This window comes from Suricata suricatta, chromosome 7 (assembly GCF_006229205.1).
Source record: "Suricata suricatta isolate VVHF042 chromosome 7, meerkat_22Aug2017_6uvM2_HiC, whole genome shotgun sequence".
NCBI lineage: Eukaryota > Metazoa > Chordata > Mammalia > Carnivora > Herpestidae > Suricata > Suricata suricatta.
Window position 1 is genome coordinate 69,456,849 of NC_043706.1, and position 15,189 is coordinate 69,472,037.

Below are 15,189 nucleotides of genomic sequence, written 5' to 3' on the forward strand. Positions count from 1 at the left end.
TGTGTGTGTGTGTGTGTGTGTGTGTGTGTGTGTGTGTATGTGTGTGTGTGTATCCATTCATCAGTTGATAGACATTTAGGCTCTTTCCATAATTTGGCTATTGTTGAAAGCACTGCTATAACCATTGGGGTACATGTGCCCCTATACATCAGCACTCCTGTATCCCTTGGGTAAATCCCTAGCAGTGCTATTGCTGGGTCCTAGAGTAGTTCTATTTTTAATTTTTTGAGGAACCTCCACACTGTTTTCCAGAGTGGCTGCACCAGTTTGCATTCCCACCAACAGTGTATGAGGGTTCCCATTTCTCCACATCCTCACCAGCATCTGTAGTCTCCTGATTTGCTCATTTTAGCTACTCTGGTGTGAAGTGTTATCTCAGTGTGGCTTTGTTTTGTATTTCCATGATGATGAGTGACATTGAGAATCATTTCTTGTGTCTGTTGGCCATTTGGATGTCCTCTTTGGAAAAGTGTCTGTTCATGTTTTCTTCCCATTTCTTCACTGGATTATTTGTTTTTTAGGTACTGAGTTTGGTGAGTTCTTTATAGATTTTGGATCCTAGCCCTTTATCCAATATGTCATTTGCAAATATCTTTTCCCATTCCCTCAGTTGCATTTTAGTTTTGTTGATTGTTTCCTTTGCAGTGCAGAAGCTTTTTATCTTGACAAGGTCCCAATAGTTCATTTTTGCTTTTTATTCCCTTGCCTTTAGAGATGTTTTGAGTAAGAAATTTCTGTGGCTGAAGTCAAAGAGGTTATTGTCTGCTTTCTCTTTTAGGGTTTTGACAGTGACCTGCCTTACATTCATGTCTTTCATCCATTTTGAGTTTATTTTTGTGTATGGTGTAAGAAAGTGGTCTAATTTCATTCTTCTGAATGTTGCTCTCCATGACTCCCAACACCATTTGTTAAAGAGACTGTCTTTATTCCATGCTCCATCTTAAAGAACACTTTATATGATTTACTAGTTCGAATGTTTTATTTTTCTGAAATATTACGAAAAAGTTATTTAGTCATGTCCTTAGTCCTGCCCCCCCAAGCATACTTTTCTGACATCAAATCTCTTAATTTTTGCACCTTTTGCAATCTATCTAGGCTGAAGATTTGCCAAATCATCATATCCTGATTCCATTTTGTTTACGTTCTTCCCTCAACTTATATCTTTCCTCTCATGTTTTACTGTAAGCAGCAGGATGAAACCAGACTGTACTGAGGTGCCTGGGTATCTCAGTCAGTTAAGTGTTTTTGCTGATTTTGGCTGAGATCATGGTCTTCTGGTCGTAAATTTGAGCCTTGCATTGGGCTCTGTGCTGACAGCATGGAGCTTGCTTGGGATTCTCTCTCTTCCTCTCTCTCTGCCCTGTGCATCTGGTCTCTCTCAAAATAAATAAATTAATTAAAAAAGAAAAGAAAGAAACCAGACTGTACCTCCAACATTTTGCGGGTAATCTCAGCTAAATATCCAATTTCATAATTAGTTGTGCTTTTTACACAATACAAATAAATTCTGTTGACTTTTCTGCTGCTATATAATAAGGATCCTTATTCTTCCATTTTATAATAACATGATCCCTACCTCCACTTCTATGTCTAAACTAGTACAATAAACATCCATATTCTACCAGGAGTCTATTTGAGGCACTCTAGGCTTTTAATATTATGGACCTCAAAATTCCTCCAGCCCCTTCCCACTACCCAATTCTAAGGTCACTTCCATTTCCTTGATGTTTGATACAGCAGCATCCTACTCCCAGGTACCATAACCTGTATTAGTTCCTTTTGCTGATGTAAAAAAGTACTATAGCTAAAAACAACATGGATTATTATCTTACAGTTCTAGACATCAAACATATGAAACAAAGCTCCAAGGGCTAAAGTTAGGGTATTGACTAGGCTGTATTCCCGTTTGGAGGCTATATGAAAGAGTCTTTCCTTTCTTTTTTCAGAGTCTAGAAGCCACCCGCATTCTTTGGATTGGTGTTCCCATTTCTCAGTCTTCAAAGCCAGCAACATTGAGACATCTTTCTACTTCTTTTTGTTCTGCCTTCTTCTTCCTCTTATAAGGATCCCTGTGATTACTTTGAACACACATAAAAAATACAAGATCTTTCTATCTCAGAATCACATAATTAGCAATATTAATTCCATCTGTCATCTTAATTCCCCTTTGCCATGTAACCTAACACATCCCCAGGTTCTGGAAACTCAGGATTTGGACACTTTGGAGGTTCCTTATTATTTCTACCTCAGTGCTCTCATGGGAAGTGAAAAGCATGTTTCTTCAGGAGTCTGTATTTATAGTTGATTTAGATTCTTGGGGTTAAAAACAAGTTTTCATTAGGAAAAGATTCTGCCTTCACTTTGTCTAAGTATTTTGGAAAAACTCATGGAGTCCTAAAGTGTTTGAGTAGCAGAACATATTTGGGGAGTAGGGAAGAAATTTGAAGTGAATTTTTAGTTTAAAAATTGACCAGAAAAATTTATCTGGAATTTTTTGTAAGTAAAAGGATTTCCTCAACAAAGTAGCTTCTTTTAATCCTAATTTATAATAAGCAAGATTTGTTGACTAGAATCTAATTCTTTAGATATGTATATCCAATGCCATCATATTTCAAAAACAACAGAAAAAAATCTGTTTCAGCCAAAATAAAAGTGAAGACCTGCACTAAAGAAGGCAGTTCGTTAGGCAGAAGAAAAACTTATATCAGATAAAATTCATACCTTAACAAAACAATAAAAAGTTATTCAAGTAGCAAAGGCTGGTAAATTTTTCTGTATTTAAAAAAATATTTAACAGATAATTCACTGTTTTAAGTCAAAATAAAGTTGCATTAGGTTTATAATACATGTAGAAGTAAAATGCATGACAATAATAACCTCAAGGGTAGGAGAGAGAAATGCCAGTGTACTGGAATAAGCTTTATTACAGTGTGCATAATGATAAGTTACTTGAGGTTAGCATGTGATAAGTTAAAAAGAAATGTAACCCCCGAGCAACCTTAAAAAGAGATGGTGCCTAGTGACTCACTCAGTTGAGTGTCCAACTCAGTTTCAGCTCAGGGCATGATCTTGTGGTTGTGGGTCTGAACCCCACATTAGCAGCGTGGAGCCTGCTTGGAATTCTCTCTCTGCCCCTTTCTTTCTCTCAAAAGTAAGTAAACATTAAAAAGAAGATAAAACAAGGAGCTATGTCTAATAAGACAATAGTAAAGATAAAATGAAATATAAAAAATACTTAATCTAAAAGTAATCAGGAGAAGATCAAGGTGGAAAGAAGAGATGAACACTGTTAGAAAGATGGTAAATTTTAAACAAAATTATTTATATATTTATATTTTAATATATAGAAACGTGTAATTATATCACATATAAAAAGCAGATTGTCAGACTGACTGAAAAGCAAGATCCAAGTATAGAACCTGTTTGAAAAAGGACCGTTTTAAAGTTGGAGATTAGTTAAAAGTAAAATATGGGAAATGATGCAAACACCAGTCAAAAGAAATCAGGGACTTTGTTTTAGTATCAGACAAAATAGACTCCAGAACAAGAACTATTACCGGGGATAAAGAGAGGTATTGCATATTGACAGTGAGATTGATTTGCCGAAAGGATGTAATAGTCCTAAGTAGTTCCATAAATATATGCGAACTATATATATTTAGTTATAAATGTATACATTTACTTTATTTATATCATCCATATATATTTATGGAACTAACAACTCAACTTCAAAATATAGCAACAACTGACAGAATTGAACACTTTTTATTTTAAGTTCCTCAACAGCAATTCTCTATTGGAATTTTTAAAAATTTTAAGGTTTATTTATTTTTGAGAGAGAGGGAGAGAGAAAGCGTGAGTGGGGGAGGGGCAGAGAGGGAGACACAGGATCTGAAGCAGGTTCCAGGCTCTGAGCTGGAGTATCTTTTTGCTACTTCATTATTATTGTATAGAAATGAAACAGGTTTCTGTAAATTGAATATGTGTACTGCAACCTTACTGAATTCATTTTACAGTTCTAGTAGATTTTTGGTGGAGTCTTCAGAGTTTTCTATATATAGTATCATGTTATCTTCAAGTAGTGAAAGTTTTACTTCTTCCTTACTAATTTGGATGCATTTATGTCTTTTTCTTGTCTGACCGCTATGGCTTGGACTTCTAACACTATGTTAAGTAAAAGTGGTGAGAGTGGATATCCTTGTCTTATTCCTAATCTTAGGGGGAAATAGTTTTTCACTATTAAGGATGACGTTAGCTATGGGTTTTTCACATATGGTCTTTATTATGTCGAGGTATGTTCTTTCCAACCTATTTTGTTGAGAGGTTTTATTATGAATGGACATTTTATGTTGTCAGTTTTTTCCTGCATTTATTGAAATGATCCAAAGGTTTAATCCTCTCTCTTACTGATGTGATATATCACAATGATAGATTTAGGAATATTGAACCACCCTTGCTTCCCATTTGAATAAATCCCATCTTATCATGGTGAATTATTTTGCTAATGTTTTGTTGGATTTAGTTTGCTAACATTTTGCTGAGGATTTTTGCATCTATGTTCATCAGAGATATTGGTTGTAGTTGTCTTTTTTTGGTAGTTTTCTTTGTCTGGTCTTGATATCAGGGTAATGCTGTCCTGATAGAATGAATGTGGAAGCTTTCTTTCCTCTTCTTCTTTTTTTTTAATAACTTGAGAAAAATAGAATTCACCTGTGAAGCTGTCTGTTCTAGACTTTTGTCAATAGGTCTATTTAAATTTTCTATTTAATCTTGATTCAGTTTTGAGAGGTTGTATGTTTGTAGGAATTTTTCTATTTCTCTGGGTTGTCCAATTTGTGGGCATATAATTTTTCATAATATTCTCTTTCTGTCCATTGTATTTATGTAGTGCTGGTTGTTATTTATCCTCTTTCATTTCTGATTTTATTTGAGTCCTCTTTTTTGATGAATCTGGCTAAAGGTTTATCAATTTTGTTGGTCTTTTCAAAAAACAAGCTCCTGATTTCATTGATCTATTCTGTTGTTGTTGTTGTTGTTGTTGTTATTTTAGCTTCTGTTTTTTATTCCTACTTTAATCTTTATTATTTCCTTCTATCTACTGTCTTTGGTTTTTGTTCTTTTTTTTTTTTAGCCTTTTTAGGTGTCAGGTAGGTTGTTTATTTGAGATTCTTTTCCTGCTTCTTGAGGTAGACCTGTATTGCTATGAACTTCCCTCTTCCCTCTTAAATGGACAGCTTTTGCTCCATCTCATAGATTTTAGAGTGTTTTTTTTTAAATTTATCTTCATGTATTTTTAAAATTTTCTTTTTGATTTCTTAGTTAACCCATACATTGTTTAGTAGCATGTTATTTAACCTCAATGTATTTGTGTTCTTTCCTTATTTTCTTGTTGTTGACTTCTAGTTTCCTGGCATTGTGGTCAGAAAAGATTCATGGTATGACTTCAGTCTTTTTGAATTTGGTGAGACTTGTTTTGTGACCTAATATGTGATCTGTTCTGGAGAATGTTCCACGTGCACTTGAAAAGAATCTGTATTCTACTGTTTTAGGATGGAATGTTTTGAATATATCTATTTGATCCATCAGGTTCAATGTCATTCAAAGTCACTCTTTCTTTGTTGAATTTCTGTTTGGATGATCTATCCATTGATGTAAGTGAGGTGTTAAAGTCCCCTACTATTATTTCATTATCAATTACTTCCTTTATGTTTGTTATTAGCTTCTTTATGAATTTGGGCTGCATCAGGCTCTGTGCTGACAGCATGGAGCCTGTAGCCCACTTCAAGTTCTGTGTCTCTCCCTCTCTCTCAGCCCCTCCCCTGCCCCTGCTCACACACTCTCTCTCTCTCTCTCTCTCTCTCTCTCTCTCTCTCTCTCTCTCTCTCTAAAATAAATAAGCATTAAAAGAAGTTTGATCTCATTCAAAAAGCACTAAATTGTTACTCCTCTCACCCTATTTTAGGTGTATTGTGTCATACTCTACATTCTTTTATTCTGTGAATCCCTTGACTATTTTTACAGATATGCTTAATTTTACTGCTTTTATGCTTCTTGTTTTTCTTACTTATACTTATGTTCATTCCTTTCCACTCAAAGATTCCTCTTTAATATTTCTTGTAGGGCTGGTTTAGTCATGATGAATTCTTTTAACTTTTGTTTTTCTGGGAAACTCTTTATTTCTTCTTATATTTTGAATGACAGCCTTGCTGGTTAGAGTATTCTTGGTTGCAAGTTTTTTTTCTTTCAGTACTTTGAATATATCATGCCACTACCTTCTGACCTGCAAAGTTGTGCTGAAAAATCAACCAATAGCCTTATGGGATTTCTCTTGCATGCAACTTTTTTTTAGTATCTTGCTGCTTTTAAAATTCCCTCTTTATCACTACTTTTTGACCTTTAAATTACTATGTGTCTAATTGTGGATCTCCTTGGGTTGATTTTGTTGGGGCTCTGTGTCTCCTGGATTAGATTTCTGTTTCCTTTCTCAGATTTAGGAAGTTTTCAGCTGTTATTTCTTTAGATGAATTTTCTGACCTCTTTTCTTTCTCTTCTCCTTTTGGGATACCTAGAATGCGAATGTCTTTATGCTTATGGTGTTGCTGAGTTCCCTTATTCTATTTTCATTTTTTGTTATTATTTTTTCTCTCTCCTGTTTGGCTTGGTTGCTTTCTGCTTTTCTGTCGTCCAGCTGCTGATCTGTTCTGTTGCTTCCTCTAGTCTAGTATTTATTCCGTCTAGTGTATTTTTTAAATAATGCTTTTATTTATTTTTGAGAGAGAGAGAGAGAGAGAGAGAGAGAGCGAGCACAAGTAGAGGAAAGGCAGAGAGAGAGGAAGACACAGAATCCGAAGAGGCTCTAGGCTCTGAACTGTCAACATAGAGCCTGATGCGGGGCTTGAGCCCATGAGCTGTGAGATCATGACCCAGCTGGAGTTAGATGCTTAACTGACTGAGTCATCTAGTGTATTTTTAATTTTAGTTATTGAGTCCTTCATATATGGTTAAGTTTTTTTTTTATGTTTTCTATCTCTTTATTGAGGGTCTCACTGATGTCCTCCACTCTCTTTTCAAGTATAGTGACTATAACCATTATTTTAAATTTTCTATCATTCATATTACTTATAGCCATTTCATTTAGCTCTCTTGCTAAATGAGACATACTTTTATTTGGCATGTATTTTTCCATCTCCTTATTTTCTCTAGTCTCTAGCTCTCTGTTTCTGTGTGGTAGGAAGGTTAGCTACATTCCTGCTCTTGAAATTAGTGGCTTTATGAAGAAGTTGTATAGTGCCCTGCAGTGCAATATCCCCTGTTTATCAGAACCTGGTACTTTAGAGGTGTCTCCTATGTGGCTAAGCCACATTTGCCTTTAGTCCAGTTATCTGCAATGACTCTCTTTGCTGGTTATGGGCAGGATTTGGTCCCTGTGTTGCTACTGGGTCAGTCTGGGTCCACCTTGTGCCTAAATTGAGTCAGTTCAGGCATTTGCCAGAGATGAAGTGGTATCAAACAATGGGACACTTGCCCTGGGTTTTCCTCTGAGAAGCTTTCATTGGTGGATATTACCCGCAGTCAGATCTGATATCTGCCCCCAGCTCACTGCTGGGGCTACAGCTTGACTGATGTGTGTAAGTGGTTGTCTTTCCCTCTTTCCAGGTCAGGAGTCACTTTGGAGTGTTCCTGGCTCCTGCCAAGGCTGGTTGTACACTACCAGGCTTGTGACATCACTTTGGATGGGTTCTGGCTAAGTAAGAGTGTATTGGAGGGGGCAGGTCTGTAGGCGAATGCAGGAGTGGAGTATGCTGTTGGGAAGTTAGGTAGCAAGTGTTGTCACCATGTTGGCTCCTGCAAGTGTCCATGTATTTGACTGGGGACAAGGGAGGGAAACAATGTCTGCTAACTCCTCTTTTCCTGAAAAAGTTTTCCAATGATCCAGATTCCTCCAGGACACTCTCTGACTAATGAACAAGGCTTCTTGTACACTCCAGGTGTATTTCAAATTATTGTTCCATGCTGTATTTCCATGGGGCTGTTTGTTTTGCTGTCTTTATAAGGATGGGGGCTCAGTTTCCTATCATCCTCCCAGCTCTCCCAGAGTTTTAGAATTGAAGGTGGTAAGCCCCATGATTGTTGAGCCCCTCTTACTTCCAAGGTCAGATGTTATGGGGATTCCTCCTCCCTGTGTGGGTCCCCCATGCCTGGGGTGCCTGTCGTGGGGAACTACTCCTCTCCCTTCTCTGCACTCATGGCAGACAGCCCTCCTGGGCTATCTTGCTCCTGACTGTGTCTCCATTATTCCTACCATCTTCAGTGTGACCTCTTTTCTACATTTAGTTGTGGAGAGTGTTCCACCAGTCTTCACTCATTTTCTGAGTTATTTACATTGATGTGGATGTTATCTAGTTGTATGCATGGGATAAGGTAAGCTTAGGATTCTTTTACTCCACCATCTTCCCTGGAACCCCATTTATTTTTGGGGAACCTCATTCTAAAGGAACTATAAACATTAGCACATCTAAAGATGTACAAGAAGCCATGGCAAATTTTTAGTAATGCTTACTCTGTAATTTCAAAAATTTATATTCTACATTGCTATATTAATATTTTTGAGTAAATTAATGTATACATACTATTTCCAGAGTCAAGTATTATAAGATTTTAGTGTGATTAATTCACATGTTTAAACAGCTTGTTGACTAAATTAGTGGGATTTGTAGGATCTGTTGGTTTTTCTGATATTGATTAAATCTTTCTATTGTAATATTCCCATGACCTCATTAGTTAACCAAGTCTTAAGCACTTGTTTTAGTAAAGTAAGTAGAAATGAATCAAAGAAATAAAAGAAGCACATTGGTTGAAAAAAAATAAGGTTGAAACAAAAGATGTAACTTCTGACTACCATAATTTGAAAAACCTTTTGAGAATCATCAAAACATTAAAACCTATGACAGTCATCTTCATATTGCTATCTCGGACATGTTCACTCCCTAAATCTTATGGAACCATGTTGGCAGAATCAATGTGTTGCTAAGGGAACATATCAAGCACAAACATAAAAAGCATAACAGATTCAAAGGGTTCCGGGGAATTATTATAAAGCCATAAAACCTGCCAAATAATTGCAACAATAAAAGTGGAAAATTAATTTCAAGCAAGACTAAACATTTCAAATGACTGCTGAGAGACTTTTGAAGAATATATACATGCTAGGAAAAAGAGGTGAGGACTTTTAAAGATCCAAGTGGTTAATTAATGAAGACTGAAGCCAAATGCAAGCACCGGGAGGATAGCAGAAAAATTTGGTTTCTGGTTTCACAAAGGGGAATTTGCCTTAATCAAATTTATTAGTAAGAAAGAAGAGGGTGTAGAGAACAGGCTTCTTGAAGCAGTTGAAAAATGGACCAATATTCTAAGCTTTGAGATTTGATGTGTTTCTTAGTCCAAGTAAAATATAACCAGGGTGTTAAAGGAAGTAGAGACAGAAATAGGAGACCCTTTTTATGAATAGTTTTACAAGTGCACTTAGCTCTGGAGAGACCCCCCTAGGATTAGCCAATATGATGGAATTATTTTTAAAGGGTCTGGGAATGTACCAAGTGGCTTGCATACCAGTTGACGTCACTCATAAGAAAAGTGCTAAAAGGTGTTTTGAAGGTCAAATTAAGAAACACTTGGAAGCTTACTTGCTCGATGAAGGAATGCCAACTGATTTTTTCAGATGAGAAAGAGATGCTTCATTAACCTGTCAAAATTTCAGAAAGATATTATTTCTTAAGAAGGAAAGAGATGTTGTAACACATCCTTAGCATTTCTATAGTGGGCAGTTTATTGAAATGCTTTACTGAGGTTAAAATGATCCTTTCTCTTGAAAGTGGCATAATGGGAAAATTGGTAGATTGAACTGAGACTTGCTAAATTGTAAGAAACAGAAGTCATTTGGCAACTGAACAATTGTTCAGTTCTGAAAATCACCATCTTTAGAGAACTTAATTTTGATAGTCATGGTGAAAACCTCCCCCTTTTAGACAATATCTATAGAAAACTTCTTCTTAGGCACTGTGTAAACAAATTCATATATATATATACATATACATGTATGTGTATATATATATATGATGTGTGACTATAAGATTCAAACTTATTTTTTAGTACAATTTCAAAACTAAGGGAAAGCTAGTCCCATCAAAGACATCACCTTGGCAGGTTCCATACTCATTTTAGGGATGCTGCCTTTGGACAAGTCATGCTTAGAATTTCTCTTGTGAAATTGTCCCACAAGACCATGGCAAACTTTAAAATTATATTTAATAGTGAAAAATTTCATACTTTGAGTCCAAATATTATATTTGGGAAAGGTCCAAAGAAATTAGAGTTTCATCTGGTAAAGAAAGTGAGTGATTAAATGCTTACTAACTTAAACAAAAAAGAGGTGTTACTATTAAGTAAAGACAGTAATATTCTTTGGTGGCTTATTATCTGGTTTTCAAAGTAATTCCCAAAGCATTTTAAGCATATTTCAATCAGTGAGGTGTGCTTATAATGGGGCTAAAGATTCTCAAGCTGACTGCTTTGAAGAATAATTTTTTTATAGAGCTGTAATAAACAAATTTCTTTTATAAACAAAATTTTAACTGAAAAGCCACAGTAGATGGAAAAAAAGAAGGAAGGGTATTACTTGGTAAAATCCAGTGACATCTACAATAGTTTTACAGCACATTTAAGCATTCTAGGGTTTTATATCTTCACCTGCCTTCATTTCTTACTTGTTCCTTAAATATTGCCAATTATGAATATAGGTTCAACCTCAAACTTAGTCTTGATTATGAGTGCCAGAAAAATCAAAACACTCGAAATTTCTACCTTAATATAGCTTCAATTACAAAAATGGTTTTATTTAAAACACAATGCCCATCTAAATGAAAACAAAAAAGAAAACCAAGCAGCAATACTTATACATAATATTCATTATGTTTTCTAGGATGATATCTAGAATGCACTTGCTCTGTCTCTTCATTAATTAAACTGACTTAGATTGACACTACCAAAAGTAAGATGACTGTATAAGGGGCACACACTTACCATACTGCTAGCCTTAAAAGCAGTAAAGCGAAAGAAAATGTATGAAATAGCACATGCACATCTTACAGAACTTCCACTGAACTGTCAATGGCTTCTATACAATGTGCCTCTTCTCCATAACTGTATTAACAACTACCAAGAAAGGAAAGATAAGGTTAAAAATCAATGGTACTGAACTGAATTGTTTGAAGCCAATGCCCCACATGTGGGGAAAAGTGCATTTAGTTCAGCAGCAATACAACACAGTGTGAAGATGTTGTGCCTACACGCAGATATTCCAGAACTGAAAGACGTACGAGGCAAGTCAAGATATAAAACCAGAGTACACTGTTAAATAACCTTGAAACATACATATATTGCAGTGTTCAAAGAAAAACATTCATTTCGTTGTACAAGGCTAGGGAGAAATCCTTAAAGTTACCTATTGTAGTTTATGATATAATAAATACATATCTATATAGCATTGTATATACATATATAGAATTGTGTTTATGTGTGTGGGTTTTTTTTTTTTGCCGAATTATTGTTATTTTTTGTCATTCTGCAACTTTCAGGATTCAAAACTTTCACACTACAAGTTTCTGTTCCCTCCAACTTAAGAAAAGATATTTATTTATACTAGAAAAGGTCTCAATACCCTCCCCCCAAACTAAAGACTCACTTCAGGTATTTTGCTTTACAATTGATAAAGAGAAACAGAATTAAAATAATTCTAATATTTTTGACTGTATCTTTTCACTTGCCAGTTGTTTCAACAAGCAACTATCTTAATATTTAAACCAGCTGATGCAAATTCTTTAGCAAAGGATATAAATTAGATTTCACTGATTAAAACAGAGCAAATCAAAAAACAACAACAACCAAATCCAGTGATTGACTGTAAACAATATATAAAATTTAAATCTCAAATTTCAAAATAAGTTAAAGAAAAATTCTACTTTTAGGGCCTATAATACTATAATGATCTGACAATTGGTAAGGGGGAAATGTATACAAAAAGTTGCAACAAAACTGTCCATTATTTTTGCTAAGAGAGTGTATATGTAACTATACTACCTCTGGCCCTTAAATTTAATAACTTCATAATTTGTTGGCAAATGTCTTAAGCAAACTGGCATATCATATTACATAACAGAAAAACATCCATCAAGCAAAGAAAACTTATATAAGCCTTTTGTACAGAATTAAAAAAAAATCTAAATGGCTATGATTCCTCTATTAGCAGAAACACATAATGCAGTCTTTATAAATATGCCAAATATATCAATATCTACATAATAGATACAGATATAGATATGAAACATTAATGGCAGTCTATTTTTGAACAGTGTGTGGGACCAGCAGACTTGTATCAGACCATGGCACGATATGGACTCTGCATCTTTAGGAACTGAATGATAAAAGAAGGACCCCCAGCAACAATCTGAGGTGGAAGGTGACTGAGTGGACAGTTCTCAATACTCATGATTGAGAGCTTGCTGCAAAGAGCCAGCTCAAAGGGAAGGCTATGGAGATTGGGGTTGTCATTCAAATACAGTTTTTCTAGGTTCTGCAGTGTACCAATTTCTTCAGGAAGATGAGTAAGTAGGTTCTCTCCAAGGCCTAGATGTGTGAGATTGGTAAGGTGACCAATGCCTCTGGGAAAGGTGGTCAACTGGTTGTTTGTCAAGACTAATTTCTGTAAATCTTTAAGATAAGCAATTTCATTTGGCAAGGACTCCAATTTGTTCTCCTCTAGATCCAATTCTCTTAACTTCCTAAGGTTTCCAAGACCATGAGGAAGCTTCTTTAGAAGATTGTTTGATAGTATTAGAACCTCAGGAGAAACAAGACCAGACACATCCTCAGGAATCTTTGTGAGCTGATTAGTGGCTAAATTCAATTCTACCATACTGGTCCAAGTTCCAAAATCCAAGGGAAGTGATGTCAACTGATTGTCCTTCATATTCAGCTTACTTAATACTTGTGCTCTGGAGAAAATTCCAAATGGGATTTTATTGATTCGATTGTGTTCCATGTGGAGAGAATAGATGGTGGAAAACTGAGAAGGACCATCTGCTGGATATAACTGGAAGCAATTTCTAGCTAAGGTCAAACTGTTCAGTTTCACAAGACTTGATAGAAGGCTCTCTGGTAGAGCAGAAATGTTATTGTTCTCTAAATTCAGCTCTTCAAGGGCACTGCATTTTGCCAGGGATCTGGGTGTTGCTGACAATCTGTTGTATCTCAGACCAAGACGACTTAAACTGGACAAGTTTCCTATAGTATCTGGGAGGTCTAGCAGTTCATTGTGCTGCAAGTCAAGGTTGGTTATCTGCGTGCAGTTTCCAATCTCCTTTGGGAGGTGTTCAAGTTGATTGTGAGCTACATCCAGTGTAATGAGGTTACATAATTCACCAGTTTCAGCAGGTAGTTTTTGATTTTCTCTCGAATGCTAAGCATGCTGAGTTTTGACAGATTTTTGATGTCCTTTTCCACAGTAGTTATACGATTAAAGCGAAGGTAAAGAGTGGTGAGAGAATCTAGCCTGAAGGAATTTCTCTAAGATTATTATGCCGTAAATCAAGCATCCACAGCTTCTTCAAGTTATCAAGAGAGTCAGGCAAACTGGTAAGTGAGTTTTCATTTAGAGCCAGTGTCATGAGATTTACTAGACAGCCCACTGGGCTGGGAGGGACTGCAATTTGTTGCTATATAAATAACGTTCTGTTAACTGAGTCAACTCTTTGATTGATGATGGCAACATGTGTGTAGACCTCTTGGATAAGTCCAAACGCATTGAATTCTCTTCCCGGCATTTGTTGAGCTCTTTAGTCACCTCTGCATTGCTAGATTTTTTTCTGGTGCCATGGGCTGGATTTGGCCATTTGATGGTATTGCCAACTGAAAAAGCCACCCCTGGTTGGGCAGCACTGGAGTCCTTCTTTCCGTCTTTGGCATCTTTCCCTTTGGTCTTAGGTTCTTTTTCTTTACTCTCTTTCCCAAAACCTCCAGAGGCTTTTGCCTCCTTTTCTCTTTCCTTGGCTGATGGCACTTTGGGATCTTTCTCTTTAGAGTCTTTTTCTTTTCCTAAACTACTACTCATGGTGACTCAAGCTTGGGCAAAAACTACATGAACTCCTTTGTTTTATTTGCCAACAAAAGTAATTGGAATTCAAAGATGAACAGACAAAGATCCTATACAATCACAAAAGGTGTTGGCTTCAAGAAGTAATCACCATGGAGTAACAGCCATCTGTTACATGTTGGGTCTAAAAGCACTATGCCCATTTCTGATAACTTGTTCCAACTGGTAAAATGGTGCTGGTCAATAATTCATTAGAATTCCGTCAGGAGCCCCAACTCCGCCATCCTCTTTGCTCGCCCTCCTTCCTCCTGAAGAATAATTTTAGAATGGGTTCTGGCATATTGGCTACAAAGCCAGTCTCATGGGGTTTATTGTTTTAACTTCTGTGGAGAAAAAAGTAGAGGGATATTGATGTCTAGTGAAAGTCCATTGGTGATTTTAAGATATGGGAGCAATATATATTTACATTTTTATAGGAAAGTCAAGTTTTTATTGTGATATGCTATAGAGAAAAGGAGTTATGGCACCTATTAGAAGGCCAGGATTGAGGCTATGTGAACTTGGATCAATTACTTTAACATTTTTTAGTATCTGCTTTTTACCTTAAAGATCAGGTTATGTTCTCTTTTGGAAGATGAGCCAAACTATTACAGTGCCATGTGCAAAACCTGCACATACACATCTCCTGAAGTAAATGTGAGATTCAGATGAGATCCTGGGTGAGAAGGCACTTGAGAACTCTAATGGTTAACACATATATTGTAATTGTAAAGAAAATATTTTATGAGGAAAAGTTGGAAGCATTTAGGTAGCATAAAGCATTCAGAAAGAAGCATTTAATTTTTTTATTGTTTTTATTTATTTTAGAGAGAGAGAGAGAGAGATAGCATGAACAGGGGAGGGTCAGAGAGAGAAGGAGACACAGAATCTGAAGACAGGCTCCAGGCTCTGAGCTAGCTGTCAGCCAAAGCCTGATGCAGGGCTCGAACCCACAAACTGTGAGATCATGATCTGAGCCAAAGTCAGACGCTTAACCAACTGAG

At 36.1% G+C, this 15,189-nt stretch overlaps 1 pseudogene; it reads right to left on the reverse strand.

The window, feature by feature from the left end:
- Window positions 1–12,234: 12,234 nt before the first annotated feature.
- Window positions 12,235–14,182, reverse strand: LOC115296447 (annotated as a pseudogene).
- Between the last annotated feature and the right edge of the window lie 1,007 nt (window positions 14,183–15,189).